This window comes from Podarcis tiliguerta (assembly GCF_965153285.1).
Source record: "Podarcis tiliguerta genome assembly, chromosome: 4".
NCBI classification, from domain to species: Eukaryota; Metazoa; Chordata; class Lepidosauria; order Squamata; family Lacertidae; genus Podarcis; species Podarcis tiliguerta.
In genome coordinates, this window is record NC_139537.1 from 39,433,128 (window position 1) to 39,452,461 (window position 19,334).

At 39.3% G+C, this 19,334-nt stretch overlaps 1 protein-coding gene and 1 long non-coding RNA gene across 5 annotated transcripts in view; one reads left to right on the forward strand and one right to left on the reverse strand.

The window, feature by feature from the left end:
• LOC310677047 overlaps window positions 1-4,079 on the forward strand; it is a 63,363-nt gene extending 59,284 nt beyond the window's left edge. Inside the window, exon 3 of the long non-coding RNA XR_014510895.1 lies at window positions 3,977-4,079. This is a non-coding gene — a long non-coding RNA (uncharacterized lncRNA). The remainder of the gene's footprint in view (window positions 1-3,976) is intronic.
• The window catches only part of POU2F1 (POU class 2 homeobox 1), a 99,452-nt gene that overhangs the window by 74,428 nt on the left and 5,690 nt on the right, over window positions 1-19,334 (reverse strand). The gene's annotated exons all lie outside the window — the stretch shown is intronic.

The following is a 19,334-nucleotide window of genomic DNA, read 5'->3' on the forward strand; positions in this document are numbered from 1 at the left end:
GGAGGAGGAAAAGTCTTATATCCCAAAAGAAACTTGTGGGAGGGGCATACCTGGAGCCATTGGTGAGAACTAGATTTAAAGCACTAAAAGCTTATTAGTCATACTATACAAACATCTGGTGTCTTATACCATTTGTCCATCCACCCATGTTGCGAATCTATTCTTAATAGTGGCTCTCCAGGGTCTCAGGCACGTATCTTTTCCATTACCTACCATTGTGCTCTACAAATGAGCTATGGTTCCTCCTCAAAGTATTTGACAATAATGCAGTCTGATTTGGCTAACGTATTACTTCTCTTTACTCTTATGACCAGTGAAGAGCCAAAATAATTCTTACAATAACTCAGATTATACTTCATGCATCTGGTGAAGTGAAATGACTTGACTGTGGGGGTTTATGCCATAATAAATGTGTAAGTCTTTAAGATAACACAAGACTCTTTTTTTGTTTTGCTGTAAAATTTCAATCCTCTGGAAATTAGGAATATGGCTGAACAGAAACATGATATTAATCCTTCACTGAAAAACTTCCAGATACATATCAGCATTCTACCAAGAAGAACATTACTTGACCTAGCTTGAAAGTTACACCCCCAACAGATCAAGACAATATATATTTGCTATTTTCCAAAACAACTTGCTGAGCTTTCAGGAAGATGCAATCTTTTCTTCTATTATAGTTACTGACTTATGTACTAGTTTGGGAATTCCAGAACTTTATACAGAAAAGAGGTAGGCAAAATAGATGTTATAAATGCATCAACCTAAGTCATGAGGCTTAAGGTTTCACATAGGAAAGTGATTTTATCCTGCTGGTGGTGCTGTTTGTTTTTACTATAACTGCTGCACCTGTTTTATTGCCTTCCCGGCTTTATTCTTTGTATTGGTTTTGTTTTTTATTATAACAACCAGTAAGATTTGACACACACAACACTTCTGAACACCAGTGCACACCCTAGCAAAAGCTGGCTTGTGTATTTCCTCATCATTTCCTCTGCATTATGGCATTAGGATTGACTGAAAGATGACAAAACCAAAGCTCCCTTGAGCTTGCAGAACTTGTGGTTGTCTGGACCCCAGTCACAGCATTCCATATTTTAGTGAGTCATGCTATCCACCCAGAGCTCCCTGGTTAGTGCAAGTTCAAATTATAGATTAAGAAGTCAGATCTTGCAATCAAATATTAAGTATGAATTTCTTTTTTGAACTCTCACCAAGTGACATACAGGAAGAACTGCCCTCCTCTCATATTTCTTTCCTGTCTATAATATGGTGGGCATTTATTTCACAGCAGCTGACCTTCAACTTGAAGGGCAGGCCAATGTTTCTGAAATCTAGCTTATTAGCTTCCACAAATGCAGTGTCAATCAAGGTCAGCACAATGCAAAAGCAGTTCTAAGGCTCGAAAGGAAGAATAAAGCTTGGAGAGACTTAACACACTGGCTAAAATAATATGCACTAGGAGGGTAAACTTCAAAGAAACCTACTTATACAGCAGAAAATGAAAAGCAGAAGGAAGAGTATGTTCAAAGTCTATTGGACACCATGATAGACTCTGTGGCCTTTCTGACCTGAAGAACCGTTTTATTACTTTGAGAAAGAATGCCTGGTTTTCACGCCCAACTTCCATGGCACAGAATTTTTCAGAGTAAAAGAAGAGGAAATTCTAAAGGCATTTGTCCCAAGGGAGCATTTTTTTAAAAAAACACCTAAAACCAGGAAAATTTACTTGCCTTTTTGCCTTTGACATGTTGAACATCTCCTTTTCATATATATATATTTCTACAGCTACAGAGGCCGTGCTACCAGATGCAGTAGAGGGACCAAGTATTAATTAGTGATAACTTCCTGCAACCTTCTAGTTATGTTGGGACTTCTAGAATGCTTCAACATCTGCCACCAAAACCGCCTCTAGTCATCTACCTTGACTAAAATGGGCAGTTGCAGAAAAGTTTTGAGAACCACCACTCTACTAGAATAAAAAAATATTTTAAAGGATAAAGAAATATATATATAAATGAACAGAAGAATCACTTTAGCTTCCTGCACACTGATCTATTGAAATTGATTGGCAATAGATAGAAAGCAGACAAAATAACACATTTTTTCATATAATGCACACTTATGGAATTCACATTTACAGAGTTTTAAATGGGGATTAGATAATTTCATGGAACAGATTTATCAATGATTATTAGCTGCGATAGCTAAATTAAAGTTCTATATTCAAAAGATTCTAGAACAAAGCATGTGCTATAAGCTATAATGCAAATAAAACCATCAGTTTCTAATTCCAAACAACCAAGCAACAGGAAGAATAGTGTTGCAGAGAAGTAGAAAGCTACCAATATTAGAACATCTCTTGTAGTTAATTCACTACAGCAGTCAGAGGAAAAAAACCAGCCACAGTTCAGCAATCAATGCTTTGCTGTAAGGACATTTTTCCTGAAGACAGATGCCACCCAGAGGAACAAAAACAGAAGAACAATTCTGCTCCTGACTAGAGGCGCTGCAAAGATAAATTAGGAACGGCAACCGAACCTTGCTTCATTCAACCACTACCCATCTGCTAAGCCATCATTCCTTAGACCATATCAACATGTTATATACATCAGGAATAGGCAAACATGGCCCTCCAGATGTTTTGAGACTACTATTCCCATCATCCCTGACCACTGGTCCTGTTAGCTAGAGATGATGGGAGTTGTAGTCCCAAAACATCCAGAGGGCCGAATTTGCCTATGCCTGTTACACATAATGTAAAAAAAAAAAAAAAAAAAAAAGCAAATAGTTTTTTTGTTGCCATTCTTCAGGGATAACACAGAAAGAAAAAAACTGGGGCATACAAGGATAGTAAACAGATCCAAGGCCCAAATCTGCTTTCCCCAAGGACTTTCCAACTGTGCCCTGGCATAACTTGTGATCCAAGGAATCCCCACAATACATCCCTGAGTTTTTTTCTCGCAAGCCAATTCAGAGGCTTACAGGAAAATGTCAACAACAAGTTGACAACAGCAATTGGGGGAGGATGGGAAGGTTCATTGGGAATGTGCAGGAATTAAGGTTTACACCCCTTATCTGCCCCATGGCACTGCTCCTGATGCCCACCCCATGCTGCAGTTTAAAAAAAATCTTATCAATTGCATTTGGATCTCGTTTAGCCTAGGACACAATGGAGTAATGGTGAACAGATGAAGTGTATGCAGAAAAGGCACTGCCAAAACCTTTGTTGCCATTCACACCCTGGGGGAAAATGGTTAAAGAACTTGTTTACAGTTAACAGAAGCTTCCTATCTTTATGGCTGGAGATAACTTTTGGAAAACAAAGAAATTGGCTTTCATAGTTTGTTGCCTCCCACTGTGTTGCCCTTCATCTGCAGCCCATCCTCCCACACCATTCTAAAATGTCCCACAACTTCTGGAAGGGTGCAGAAGGCTGCGAAAAATAAAAGTCACACTTGCATCCAAGTCAATGTGTGTTCACATGGACACTAGAGCTGTACAGAAGTCACATCCTAAATGCAAAATTAAAAAGTTCAAATTAGAAAGTGCTAGATACTTCATTAGGTCATTATTTTTAATTTATTTATTTGAGGATCTCTATGGCACCTTAAACCTAGGTCACAGTCACTACAATGGAATGACTAAACGCCATTTCCCCCCAGTGGATTATATTGTTATTACTACTACTACTATTATCATTTTCATTTCTATACCAATTTATATTTTAAAGGGGGGGGGGATCTCAAGTGGTTTACAATACATTAAGTCATTCTTACCAATCTATCCCTACCCCTCCATAGCTCTACCTGGGAAATTTCTTAGTCAATTCTGGTTTGAACAGACAGTCAGGTGAACAATGGATGGTCTGAGGCTTGCTACACTTTGCATTAGAAATTAATTCCCAACTTTTCAAGTGATTCTCTGACCTCCAACAACTTTGATACCTACACCAGCTTTTTCCTTACCAGAACAGGACCTTTTCGACCACTTCCATGCCAATTTATCAAGTGTCCATCATGCTTAAATTGTGATCTGCCCAGGGCTTCAAGCAATCAAAAATCTAGGGGCAGGTTGCCTATGGCCTTGGCAGATTGAAGAACAGGTAAGAAACATTACCTTGTACTTTCCTTAATTTCCAATGATAAGGCAGCTGTTGAAAATTAAACAGATTAAGTATGCTAATGTAGAAATTCTCCTGCATAATTAGATCCTCCTATTTGCATAGTATGCAAATCAGGCCACCCACATTTAGGCACCATAGATATGGCACACTTCTCAGCAGTTACAGAAAAAAGAGAAACATGCTTCAGGGCTTTGGATTTCCCCCATACTGCTGCTTATAAGGGCTTTTGAGGTTATATTTTCTGACATGACACAAAAATACACGAACCAGATGAAATAATTGCTATATCCAGGGATTTTTTTCCAGCCAGAACTCAGTTCTGGCACCTCTCAGGTGGGTGCCACTGCCATTCTAAGAGAATGAGGGAGGTGTTCATAAGCGAGTTCCGGCACCTCTTTTTCTAGAAAAATAGCACTGGCTATATCGGGAATAAGAAATATATTCACTAAAACCCTAAAACTTTCTACAATGTATATAGGCATTTTTAGAGCTGGAATGGGAAACACGGATAAACCCAACCATGTTTAAACTGCAAAGAATTCAGTATTTGCCTGCTACCCCCCACCCCAGCCAATATATTATGATGGTATCACCTTATGGTAAACTGGTCTTGAGGCATCACGTTCAATTCCAGCTGTATTTTTCATTAGCCATTCCTCAAAACTATGAAGGTAACATTTTTTATTTTAAAAAGTAACCAGCCTATCAAAGGAATATTCAGTACTATACAGTAACTGCAATTTTCATCAAGATGCGGAATATTAGTTTTAACAGTTTTGAAGAAGGAACTACAATAGAAAGATACAAGGAAAACACTGCAATCTGTTGTACAAACCAAAGACAGCAACAGAAACCATGCACTAAGATATCTGGGCAGATTCAGAAGAAAAACTAGTACAGCAGCCTAATTGGGGGTCAGAGAGAATTTGTTCATAAAAAGGTCTCTTTTTCCCATAGTTTGAACTACTGGACCTTGGTAGACTGGAAAAAAAGAACTGGAAGACAAAAGAGAAAAGAACAGAGAATTTTGCTTTGAAAACTCAGTTCTGCTCCATGCACTGCTAGCCCTTCATGATGCCAAAATAGGATCAAAACGCACTTGATCCTACAGTGAGGTTGCATGAATTGTTCTGATTCACATTAGATAAGACAGCAGACAGAAATGAAACCCAGTATTATTAACAATCTTAGGAAGTTTATTCTTCTTGGCTTCTTTTCACATACATTTTCAAACTGTAACTGCTTTTAGGTGTTTTTTATTGTAATTGTTTTTAGAATGTTTTTGCTTTGCTTTTATTTTTAAATTGTCTGTTTACCACCTACAGCTCCTTTAGGAGGAAGGGCGGGATAGAAATTCAATAAACAAATAAATGGGTTCATTTTTATTCTTAGACCAACCTGAACATGTCTACACATTTTAACATTGCTAGGAAAGTAGCTGGTTTCAAATACTGCCTTGCAATACATGAATTTTAGGAATACTATATTTAAATAATCTCCCTTCAGAAAATTCTCACTTCAGTCACTAGGAAATAAAGAAAAAATGTAGTGCCACCTGGAGGACAAAAAAAAAATATCACTCTAAATATACTGTAAGTTAAAATATTTGACTATGGAAGCCTCTCTCAACCTTGGGTTCCTAGAATGATGATGTTGGACTACAACTCCCATCATTCCTAGTCAGCATGACCAGTGGTCAGGAATGCTGGCAGTTGTAGTCCAACAACATCTGGGAACCCAAGGTTAAGAAAGGCTGGACTATGGTGAAGTTTTTCTTTATTTTTAATTACACATATTGAATACAGAAACAAAAAAATTGTATCACTTAAGCAACCAAAGATGTCATTCATGGGACCAGTTTTTCTGAGCATCCCAATATATAATTTATGCAGTTACAGAATTATGCTAAAGTGCATTGGGGAAGAATAAATCACGAAATACACCATAGTAACATGGTTAGAAGTACAACCTCATTAAGTAAATACATTCAACATCAAATAGTTACTTTGAATGTTTTTCCTTTTATTTTGTCCCATACCCAAAAGTATATTACCTACATCAAAAATGTAAGCAACATTTTGAAACCTTTAAAAGGGAACTAGAACAGAGCATGCAGTTAAACAAACAGAATGGATACAGTGGACACTCGGGTTGCAAACGTGATCCGTGAGCAGATCTGCACACGTGCGAGTCGGCGCTTCTATGCATGCGCAAAGCGCAATTTAGCGCTTCTGTGCATGCACGAGTACCAAAACCCAGAAGTAAACCGTTCAGGTGTGCAACCCGAAAACACGCAACCTAAAGCGTCTGTAAGCCAAGGTATAACTGTATTACTAATAAAGGTTCAACAAGAAATTGTTGCTGCCTGGAGATGTATCACTTTCTATCAATAACAAAGGTATTTATTACCCCTGGTCCTATTCACCTAGAAAAGCAGCTACTACAGGTCTTTCCAGTATTCAACTATCTCAGCCGCAATCCTGAACTGTTTTTGCAGGTGAACAAGTTGAAGCTTAATCCAAGTTACAAAGTACCATTAGAACGTTGGTGATGTGGGAATGGTGGCATACCTTGCCTTAGATTAAATTGTATTTCCCTTGAAGACTCAAACTTTCAACTCAAAGGTTCTTCCTGATCATACTCTGCTTTTGGGTGCTGACTAATATGCAAGCTGTGTCCTTTCCTATAGAAGACAAATCTGGCCATATGCATTAACCCATTAGTAACCATAAAACTAGATTACTTTAATGCACTCTTTTGGTAGTATGCAACTAAATAATTGGGCAAGCAAAACTCTTTTAGCTATTAGGAATGCATGGGGGGAGGAGTAAAATGGGAGAATATTCAATTGCACAAGGATAAACCATTGTGCTGACAGAATTTCCCCCTCAGTATTACAGTCATACCTCGGGTTGAAGTAGTTTCGGGTTGCGTGTTTTCGGGCTGCGCTCCGTGACGACCTGGAAGTAACAGAACGTGTTACTTCCGGGTTTCGCCGCTCGCGCAGACGCTCAAAATGACGTCACATGCATGCGGTGAATTGTGACCCACGCACGTGGGTTGCATTCGCTTCAGGATGCGAACGGTGCTCCGGAACGGATCCCGTTCGCATCCAGAGGTACCACTGTACTATGAATACAAGCCTATATGGACTGCCTGCCCTAAAAATGTCCAAAACCTTCATTTGATGCAAAATACTACCACCAAGCCAGCTGGATGGAACTGGACTGTGAGAATCAGTGTTCGAAATTAGCTAGGCACCAGGCGCATTTTGCACCTGACCACTGGCCACTCGTGACAAAGGGAAGATGCTGGGGGTGCTAGGATGGCGCATGACATCACCATCTGAAGATGCATGCCTGGGGATCATTGGATCTCGACTCTTTTCACACACTAATAGCACATCCTGTGGCATTCTATCAGTTATATTTTATCTGCACAATCAGAATGAAATTTCAGGAACCAAAATGCTTTTCCTGTGCAGGAGCAGTGATCTTAACTGTTGTAGCTTGCCTCCACTTACCACACCCCACTGTCCTGCTCATAGTTGTCAATAATATTCTTACTTATTAATGGTCCGTGTCACAATTAAGAAAAATAGGTAGGATAAAGTGACTTTTCTTCTTTAAATTCTTAAATTTCTTAACCTCACAAGGTTGTCATCTGAACTAGCCTGATGTTCAACTGACATTCAATCTCAGTCAGTCCATCATTTGAAAAATAAGCCGTCATGCCCCAAAAGGATAACTAGACATTCCGTTTTGGTGACTGTAACTTTGGTTTAAGGAGCCATTTGGCACCTAGCTTATATATTTGAGTTTGTAACACTGGTCAGGATGCATCACTCTACTGATACTCAATCTCCACTGATGACCTATTCATTTTCAGGACCAACTGAATGTTCAAGTTCTGTTCCTTTAAAATCCTAGGGTGCTTGGGCTCTAAGTAACTTAAGGGCCAACTTCTTCCTATGTTGTTCATTAGCTGCTTCATCCAACACCTGCGGTGCCAGATTCCCTCATTGATTTAAGTATGACAGGCATTTACAGCAAGCAGGGACTTTCTGGTTGTGGCATCAACCTTGTGGAATGCCTTCTCTAAAGAGGCAAGTAAATACCTGGTTCTTTAAAATAATCTTTAGCATCCAATTCCAAACCCATTTTACTGGAATGTATTGGGGGGGGGGGTTAGGCAGAGGAAGCTGGAACACTACAGATCTAATGACCCTCCTTATATGGAAAGTGAAGTACACCAATTAGGAGAAAACATTTTAATATTTTCATAACTATTTGGGATTAGTTATGACCCCCAAATGCACAGGGAAAGTTAAGTGTTTACAACTAGGAAAATTGTATTTCTCCTTCTGGCTCTTATGTTTTAGAATGAAAGTAGGTGACTTCATCTTTTCAATGCTGTCATTGGATAAAAGATGAGAGGTAAACAAAACATCAAATTATCCTTTAATTTAGAATGAGATCACCTACTTGAGACTTTGAAGCTTTCACCTTGAGTTTGCTTAGATGGTTCTGGTAGGTATTCTAAGGACACCCAAATAGTGTGTGTGCATGATGGAGAACTGTGCCACACCTATTTAACATGTGCTAAGTCGATCCAACATGGGTTGGCACTGATAGCTCAGAATAAACTGGAAATTCTATGCATCTGTCAGCCATTATTCTGCAACAGTCGTGAAGGTAGAGTGAACTTTCCTGAACTTCTTATTGTAGGTAATTTCAACACATAGTGAGAACAGGGTGGGGGTGGGGGCACACTTCCTATTTTAATCAAGAAATGGCTCTAAGCTAGTAAGCTAAGTATTGTCAAATTAGCCCAAGGCTCCATTAGAGGTCCTTTGGACACAGTTTTTCTTCCTCCCTACATTGATCCAAGCACTCGGCTAACACTTCCTGCCCACCCCCTTCATTTAACTACTGATCCATAGGTCACATTTTCATGTATATTTGCTACTTTAAGGTCTTGTAAAAGCCTTTTCAGAATATTCAGTGTATCTACTGTACTGCTTCAACGCACATAACATAATGCACATTCATTATATACAATTCAGCATACAAAAAAGGCAAGCATTTATAGTGTTTCAATAAAGCTCCCGGTATTGAAGAGTGCAATTCTTTAGCAGTGAAGGAAACAAAACCGCCTTTCCAATGAAGTGTATTTTTAAAGCTCTGTAGATGTCCAAAACCATGACTATTACTAATCTTACTACAGATATATGTAGCCCACCACTCTCTTTAAGGCTTCTATAGACAATCAGCAGCTTTAATAATATATCTGTATCTGTACTGCAGGTGGAAGAATCCAACATTTGAATATTTCCCAACACTAACCTGGTGTGTTTAATAGGAACTATGGTTCAATGTAACATGAAAACTGGGCCAAAAACTACCACAGCTCAACAACATGGGATCAGGAATATGGCTAATCTAGAAGCCTTCTCTATGACATACTAGATTCACACAAGCAGATAGCTTCCTTTCTTGTAAAGAGGGGAAACTATTAAACATTTGATTCCCCAACCTGCAGACTAAAGTTGTACAGTGCAGGAACAGATACATCACATAATTCTGTTGATTGTGCATTTTCTCCTCAAACATTTGTGCAATGAGATCTTTTAGAAAAAATTCTACATTGCTGCCTTCTTTTGTTATAGGCAACTCAGCTGTGGAAAAAAACCACAGACTCCTGTACAACTCTGAAAAATAAAACTTTGTTCTGAGAGGGCACACTATGATCACCGAACCTGGCCTCCATTGACTCTTTACCATGAACTTTCTAAATTTAATTCTGGTTTTGCTACTATGTGATAGAGGGGATCTAAAGAACTAGCCTTTTAATTGTATGTTCTCATTTTTAAATTAGCATCTTAAGGGCCTTTGTTTTTTCTTTGAACATCCAACCCATACTATATCACAATCTACTTTGGAAAATGCCCTGTTTCAAAAAGTGGTTTCCAATGAGAGACAGGAGAGAGTAATTTGAGATTTAGTTGCTGAAAACACCCTTTGAGATCTGGGCACTAGCCATGTTTCTTCTTTTCAACCGCAAACTATTTTTATCTGTTGTAAATTGTGAGTCCTGTGAAGCTCACAACAGAGTTCCATGTAATCTGAAAGTTGTTGCCACCATTTTAACAAGAAATTCCCCTAAAAGTTTTCTGTCAAAAGTGTTCCATTTAATACAAACTTAACTAAATAAATCACTTTCTGGAAAAAATGACCATTGCAATTAAAGGAAGCATAATAAATAGGAATGTTGGTTGTATGGTCTCTAAGACTCAAACGGTCAAGTACTTTCTTTTTTAAAAAGAAAAAAATTGTATTAGCTAAACTAATGTTCACAGTTTCATGAAAGTAGTTGGCATCTCTTCTTTGAATAGAAAAACAATTTAAATTGCCTAGATTTAGAGCCTAAGGTAGGACAACTTCTACTAGATATATCTGGTGAAAAGAAGTATGTATTAAGTTTACTTTTGTAAAGTAGGTCTTCTAAGTCTGCTCTCCCTTGCCTCAACATACTCTAAAATCCTTATGCCATAGTTTACCTTCACTATGGCGAATATTGTTGTTAGCATCCGTCTGTCTTGAGAGACAATGGAGTGCGCCTCCAGAAGTGAAATCAAACTGCTGTGTTAGTAGCACCAAAGTGATTTCCTGGGCAGTGTGTATGACAATTCTGGACTGCCAGACGAAAAAAACCTCCCTCTCGGCTTCGCTGATATGGTCCAAAGGAAAGCAGAGCAATATGTTTGGCACCAGCTTGGCTGCAGGAGTTGCCGAAAGAGGCATACAAGGCACCATCCAACTATCTTAAGGACCTCACTTCAGATTTGTGTAGGGTTTACTCATTAGTCTTTTCTTCTGCCGAAGATATCTCTGCAAGGCAGCAGAGGTTTAATATCAGGGTGTATGGAGTGTTAGGCGAGGTGTAGTACCTCTGATGGGAGACACATAGTGCTCCTTCTGAGATAGTTTGTCCACCTTTCATCCCCACTCAGCTCTCACCTGTGGCTCCTGGAAGCTGCAAGCATGTGACAGCAGCCATAGCCTGGAAAATAGCTTCAACTGGCCAGCTAAACCAGGTGAGCGTAACCAATGGGTCTCAAAGCCTTGGTGAGTTAGGGACTTCCCCTGCATGTGAAGACAGGCTCCAGTGGATTGAATGGACAAGATCATAGTGAATACAACAGTCAAGAAGGCAGTTTCCACATGTGCTATGGAGGGAAGTGAGGTGCAGATGGGGTTTGTCCACCTGGGAAGGTAGCCCATCTAAAAGAAGGAAAACTCTGATCCTAAACCTTTGCTATGGTGAGTAGAATACAGCAATATATACATGGCTACATTCCCACTAATCTGCATCAATAAAATCCAGCATTCCAGCAAAATTCACACTTTTTCTATTGCCACACAGATCAAGAAACCAATTATTTTACCAATTTTTACTTTAAAATAATGTTGATTTGTATTACTATTTTCTATTAATTATTACTGTAAGATTGTTATTAACCATTAGTTCCATACAATTGTAGCACCAACAGCCAAAATGGTTTCCATGTAGTTCTCACACATAATATGTGACAGTGATAGAAAGAAGAAAAGCGGAATGCTACCATACAATGTACTAAACGGCCAAGGTGAAAATGTATTTATTATACCTGAAGGTTAAAGAAATTAAAGTCAATGATTTGATTTACCAAACCAGAGGATCTATTTTCATATTAAAATACCAAGAGCTGTAGGTAGATGTAAACCATGTAATTTTCCTTATACAAATTACACAGAAGCTAATTTGGTCTAGTGAAAACCTTCCATAGAAGGGTGCCAAAATCCAAAGAACTATTTTAGACATACATACTCAAAAACTTGAAGATGCCCAGTGGAATTTTTTTACTTCTTTATCATTCAACACCAGACTCTCCCCCTCTCCCAATGCTGTATCACAAACTGTTTTTGAGGATTCTGAGTTTGCTGTGTTTAAGAAACAAAAGCCCCCTTGGCTGCATAGGACTAACTGTACATTTCCTTGAACCCCACCCTATGTTTGTGATCTTGACCCATTTTCAGTCTGAATATTTAATGCAACTACTTGAACTATGATGTTGGTAGGGATGAATAGCCACAGGTCCGATTAAAAAAAATAATACAGATAGACAGCATTCACATTTAAATGCTGTTTAAATAAAATGTACATTAGATGTACATCCACTTGATACCTATGTTTGTTCATCCAGCAAGATATATGCATCCAGAAAACACACACAATAATAATAATAATAATAATAAATAAATAAATAAATAAATAAATAATTTTTTATTTATATCCCGCCCTCCTCAGCCAAGACTGGGCTCAGGGCGGCTAACAACCAATAATAAAAACAAGTTGATTAAAAAACAATTTAAAAGATTAAGATACAACATTAAAACATTAGGATGCAGTCTGTTCATAGGAGGAAAAAAAAAGAAAGAGGGGGAGGGAATCAAACTGATTCTAAGCCAAAGGCCAGGTGGAACAACTCTGTCTTACAGGCCCTGTGGAAAGAAATCAGATCCCACAGGGCCCTGGTCTCATGAAACAGAGCATTCCACCAGGGCAGAGCCAGTGTTGAGAAGGTCTTGGGCTCTGGTTGAGGCTAATCTAACTTCCTTAGGACCCGGGATCTCTAGGGTGTTGCTATATATGGACCTTAAGGTCCTCCGTGGGGCATACCAGGAGAGGCGGTCCCATAGGTACATATCTTCTTAGGTGGACTGGCAAATAAGAAATCAGTTTCTTAAAAAAAATTATTGGGGATTTGGGGTGGGGAAGAATATTCATTTTTTGCTGTAATGCAAAGTTAACTTGAAAATTAACTACAAAAAATCTACAAAGCAATCTATAAAATTATCTACAAAGCAGTCACTGAACAATTATTTCAATTATCTACAATCAAATAGCTAAGCAAGGACTAGTTTTAGAAATCACATTCATATTCCTAGCACCATATTATTCATTTACTCAATTCACTGAACTAGCATAGGGCAGTGAATCAGAAATCTCATTTGAACATGGGAAATCAAAATTCCTGGGCAAGCTGCCATCTCTCTGGCTATTATCTCCTAGGGTGCTTGAGAATTTGACTAGGTAACTAATCTTGAGTCTTCATGATAGTACAAGAAAAAATCAGTTTAAAGAGTTTCTGAAACAGGGATTTATGTTCCCAGTTATGGAAATATAAGCAGTTCCAGAGGGTCATTCCACGCCACATCACCTGGTGCCATGTGCTCTCACGACTCATATTTTCTTTTTAAAAAATTATGTGTAGATACCTATGAGATAACCTCAAATTTATTTTTTAAGATTTTTTTGGTCCAAAATTGGGCACAGGGGGGAAAAAATTTAAATCCAATTTTCATGTGGCTATTCGTGCGATTTGGGCTAATGCAATTTCTGTGTCAGTTTAGGGGGGGAAACCTCCTGTTTCGCTTATTTTTCAACCAATTGGGCTTATTTTGGTATCAAAATAAAGTTAATTGTGGTCTCTTTCAAAATAAGGTATAAAAATGGTATTGACACAGAAAAGGGTCACTGACCATTCAAAGTGAATTTTTGTCATTTTATTCCCAGTAGATTCAATAAGCCATAGCGCGCAAACCACAACTAACACATGTATCACACTTGTTTTGTAGGATGGGCTAACCATGTACTTGTTATGTTTTAAAAATAAGGGTTTTTTTTGCGGTTATAAAATAAATTGATTTTGAAGTAATTTTTTTACAAAAAATAAAACTGTACAGGTTTAAGGTCTATTTGAGCCTGAAATAACTCACACATTCATGAGAATAGTTAAAATTGTACGCTGTGCTCTAAACCACTGAGCCTCTTGAGATTGCCAATCAGAAGGTCGGCAGTTTGAATTCCTGCAACGGGGTGAGCTCCTGTTGCTCAGTCCCAGCTCCTGCCAACCTAGCAGTACAAAAGCACACCAAAACAGTGCAAGTAGATAAATAGGTACCACTCTGGCAGGAAGGAAATTGGCATTTCTGTGCGCTGCTCTGGTTTCGGTGTTCTGTTGCGCCAGAAGCAGCTTAGTCATGCTGGCCACATGACCTGGAAAAACTGTCTGCAGACAAACACCAGCTCCCTCGGCCTTTAAAGCGAGATGAGCACCGCAACCCCAGAGTCGTCTGCGACTGGACTTAACTGTCGGGGTTCTTTACCTTTAGCTTTTATGTTACAATGTCATCTGATATATTTCTAAAATTAAGTTTAATTATTTAATAAAAACAAAATACATCTCAGACCCTTGTTTGTTTTATTGTTGTTGGAAAAGATCAGGAGGCCTGAGGCTCACTAGGGGGGTTGTCTCAGCAACAGTACCCCAGCTATGGAGCACTCTCGTCTCCAGGCTTTGACTGGCACCAACCTTGAGTCTTTTTCAGCCCCAGCTAAGACTCTCCTCTTCCACCAGGCTGTTTGGCAGAGCCTTTATGTGCCCAAGTTTCTGCAAGTGCACTAGTTAACCAACTAGTCAGATTGATATATTTAATAGATGGAAGACTGATGCATTTTAAAGTGTATTCTATTTGGCTTTCTTTGCGTACTGTGTCTTGTGACTTGCTCCAAGATCATATGTGATGAGGGGTGGGATGTAAATCTTATAAACAAACTAAAAAAAAAATAAAATACTGGGAAAGATGTTGTAGGAGACATCTTCCTCGGTGGAGCAACCCCCTGCCCCCCCCATCCCTGCTACAGGGAAAGGTAGTTGTACAGCAGAGGATTGAAAAAACAGTTAAAGGAGAAAGACATGAGAATTGAATATTAGAACTGTCATAGAAAAGAAGTCTGCAGAGGGAAGTACCTGTCCCCACAGTGAAGTTCAAGTGAGATGGGTGGAAGAGCAATGAGCTGGTTGTCACTGTACTCTTCATGAAATACCCATGGGATAATCCCATACTATTTCATACTGGACACTGTCAGTCTTCTGTGGGAGACTGTCAGTCTTCTGTGGGAGACTCTCTACTTTGTTATTTTATCTTCTGCACTTAGATCATGCTGTCATTGTATTCTGGACATCATTCTGATGTCATTTCAACAATGTACATTATACTGATTTTTCATTTTCATTTTAGGCATTTTCATTTACCCTAGGGACTGCAATCTTATTTTTCTTCATATTATCATTCCATTGCTACTCCTCTTTGGATACTACCATCATTCTAAGGAGAATTATTTTGCTCTGAACACTACACCCCCCCCCCCAATTTCCTTGCCTTCTACCTTCCCACTCTAAAAATTGCAAGTGCTGGTTTGACCTATAAAGCCTTAAATGGTTCAGGATGTTAATAACTCAAGGACCTCCTCATATGAACTGATAAGGGCCCAGCAAGCATAATCTAAGGCCCTTCTTTGTGTGCCACAAGAGGTCTGTGGAGAGTGGCAACATGACAATGGGCCTTTTCTGCAGTGGCTACCCATTTGTGGAATGCTCTTCCTGGGGAGGCTCGCCTGCCGCCTTCATTACGTATCTTCAGGTGCCAGACAAATTTTTTTTTCTATAACCAGCGCTTTGGCTGATTAACATTCTATGGCTTTTTAAATGTGCTGCTTTGTGAGGGGCTATTGGTTTGTTATTGCTGTAAGCCGCCTTGTGATCTTCAGATGAAGATATATATACAAATTTAACAAATAAATAATCAAATTGTTTAACTTTGTATTGTTCCTTTGAGGGAATAGTTTGGGAGTGATACAGGGAGAGGTCTAAGATAAGAGAATATATTTTTCTGTAATTCCCATTAAATATTATGACAATGAAAGAAACTGGAGCTCCTGTCTTCCTTTTCTTTATGGTTTGTAAAAAGCAAGAGTTTAGTTTGTTGTAAGCAAAGCTTGTCAGTTAATAAAATTAAACTATGTTAAAGAAGTCAACCTTCCAAGGACCATCATTCCTATTGAGAAGCCCTTGGCTGTCACAATCAAGCATGAACTTCATCTCTAGCCAAGCTACTCATTCATCACATAAACCCATCTCTCACTTTCTGTACAAGGAGTAGAGTTATTGTGGCTTTATATATGTTGGTGGCCTACATCCCCCATCATCCCTGACAATTTGCCATGCCATCTAGGGTTAATGGAAATGGAATTCAACAACATATAGATAGCATCAGTATAAAACAGGGATGGAAAGCCTGTGGCTATCTCACATTAAATACAGTGTGTGCTACCTACTGAAAACACAGTGTGGGGAACCAGAACGCAACACCATTAACAGTTGTTCCAATATTCTAAAAAAATAAAGAGCAAAATGTTGAAAGAAAATATGCGTGCCCACCTCTGTGGGTGATCTGGAGATACTGACTCCAAAGAAGTCTTCCTCTCTTATGTGTATGTGTTACTGCAGGAGTTGGTGAAATATCAAGCAGAAAGAAGTACATCAGGAAAGATGCTACGAGTAGCAGAGTCAAAGCAACTTGCATATTTGACTTTATACAACTATTATCATTTTAATAAATGCTGCAACTTCCAAACTGCTGCTGGTTGCCCAGTTTTACTGTTCTGAAATTACCTCTAATGTGAAAAGCTTTAGCAAGTAGAATTGAACATAATGATGCTTTTTACTTGGTTCCTTGTTTCTGAAACTTTTATATTTAAAGTAGTATTTAAGGTTTTTTTCCTAATCTTAAGACTTAAATGAGATATCTAATGAGACAACAAAACAGCCTTGTATTTAAGCATTCGGTTGGTTGCCATGGGCACTTGGGAATTTCACATCCATTGGCTGTTTTATGATGACCAGAATACTCTATCCTTCCTTCACCATTTCGCTCAGCTTCCATGTTACCCATGAAGGAAAGCCCCTTCCTCCACAGCAGCAGGTTGTCAACAGCGTTCAAAATTTGCCATGTGCCAGATGAATTTTGCACCTGGCTATCGGCCACTTGCGACCAAGTGAAGATGCCCGGGTGCAATGATGGCGCCTAACGTCTACACCATCTGGAGGTGCATGCCTAGGGATCCTTGGCTCTTCCCAGTTCACACACTAACAACACATCCTTTAGAAGTCTACCAATGATATTTTGCCTGCACAATCAGAATGACTTTCAGGAACCAAAAGGTCGTACTGAAAAATACGACTTTCAAGCCATCTAGCCCCAAAATGGCAACTAGACATTCCATTTTGGTGGCTGTAACCCTGCCACTTAACTTATATATCTAGTTTCTAACGCTGGTTGTCAAAGGAAAGATAAATTACTCTGTCCCTCCTTTGCCAGCCTACCCAGTGTTCATCCTGGCTGTGGAGGAAATACTTTCTCTTCTTCAGCAGTCAGAACAGAAGCTGAGCGGCATGGCAAAGGAGAAACAGTGCATTCTGTTTTATCTTTGCCAGTCCACTCAGCTTCTGTCCTGGTCACAGAGGAATGAAGTGACCCATGACACAACTGCCAGCTTCCTATGACGGACACACAGGAGGCAAAGCCCTTTTCTGTGCACCCGGCACAAACAACAAACAGGCTGTAGCAGGTAAACATTGCTCCTTATCTCTTCTCCCTGCCAGTTGTGTTTCTAGTATAGCTGCAAAACAAACAAAAACTCTAGTCTGATTTTTAATCATAGAAAAGAATGGAAGAATTCTTTTTAAGGCTAGTAACTTTTAGGGGCTCACTCACAATAATAATAATCATAATACAAACACTTCAGGTTACAAACGCTTCAGGTTAAAAACTCTGCTAACCTGGAAGAGTTACCCCGAGTTGAGAACTTTGCCCCAGGATGAGAACGGAAATCATGTGCCGGCAGCACAGCAACAGCAAGAGGTCCCATTAGCGAAAGCACGCCTCTAGTTAAGAACAGTTTCAGGTTAAGAATGGACCTCCAGAACAAATTAAGTTCGTAACTAGAGGTACCACTATAACTTGCAAGGTAGTAAGGCTGGACAAGAGTTTCTAAAGGGCATGTTGCAATACTTGGACAGTGAAGCTGGGTTGATGGACAATGATGCATTTTTGAAATGTGTTTCCTGTCCTTATGGTTGCAGCCTTTAAAAAAAATCCCACAGCTGTTTAGGAAAAATTACTGTAAGGCAGCAGCAAGTACAGCAGTTGGTCAAATATGTAGTTGTGTGAATAAGCAATTAATAACTTGCTTTTGCTCCTTCTTAAATACAGTGGTACCTCGGGTTAAGTACTTAATTTGTTCTGGAGGTCCGTTCTTAACCTGAAACTGTTCTTAACCTGAAGCACCACTTTAGCTAATGGGGCCTCCCACTGCTGCTGCGCCTCTGCTGCACGATTTCTGTTCTCATCCTGAAGCAAAGTTCTTAACCCGAGGTAATATTTCTGGGTTAGCAGAGTTTGTAACCTGAAGCGTATGTAACCTGAAGCGTATGTAACCCGAGGTACCACTGTATAGCAGTTTACACCACCTTTACCTTATCCCATGGCCTATTTAACTGCTCATTGTATGAAAATGGTAACATTGGGGATGTGGGCCAATAGCAAACTTCTTTTTAGAAAAAGAGCAGAAACATATTATCCACATTTCACTGTTAATTCATTGTACGGTTTTTGTTGCTGCTACCTAAAGTTACGAAACTTTACATTAAGCGTTGTAGTAAAGAGAAGCTGATGACTCTAAGTTGTCAATATTTCAGTCCATGTAAAAGGAGGAAACAGAAGACTTAAATCAAACGCGGTGATTGGGGGGGGGGGGAGTCATATGCTAACATTTGTTCACTGATATTTAAAGTGCAAACTAGGGTAGAATTAAAGTCTGCCATAAACCCCATTACCTCCAATACTCAAAGATCACTAATTTTGCCTTATACTTTGTACAGTCGTACCTTCCTGCCGGAGCGGTACCTATATATCTACAGTGGTACCTCAGGTTAAGTACTTAACTTGTTCCGGAGGTCCGTTCTTAACATGAAAGTGTTCTTAACCTGAAGCACCACTTTAGCTAATGGGGCCTCCTGCTGCCGCCACGCCGCCGGAGCACGATTTCTGTTCTCATCCTGAAGCAAAGTTCTTAACCCGAGGTACTATTTCTGGGTTAGCGGAGTCTGTAATCTGAAGCGTATGTAACCTGAAGCGTATGTAACCCGAGGTACCACTGTACATCACATGTCCCAATGTGATGTACAGACCAGAATACTGCAACCTCAGCTATCTTTTACTGGACCCAAATTGTCATTCCTACACACTGAACCTAAGAACTA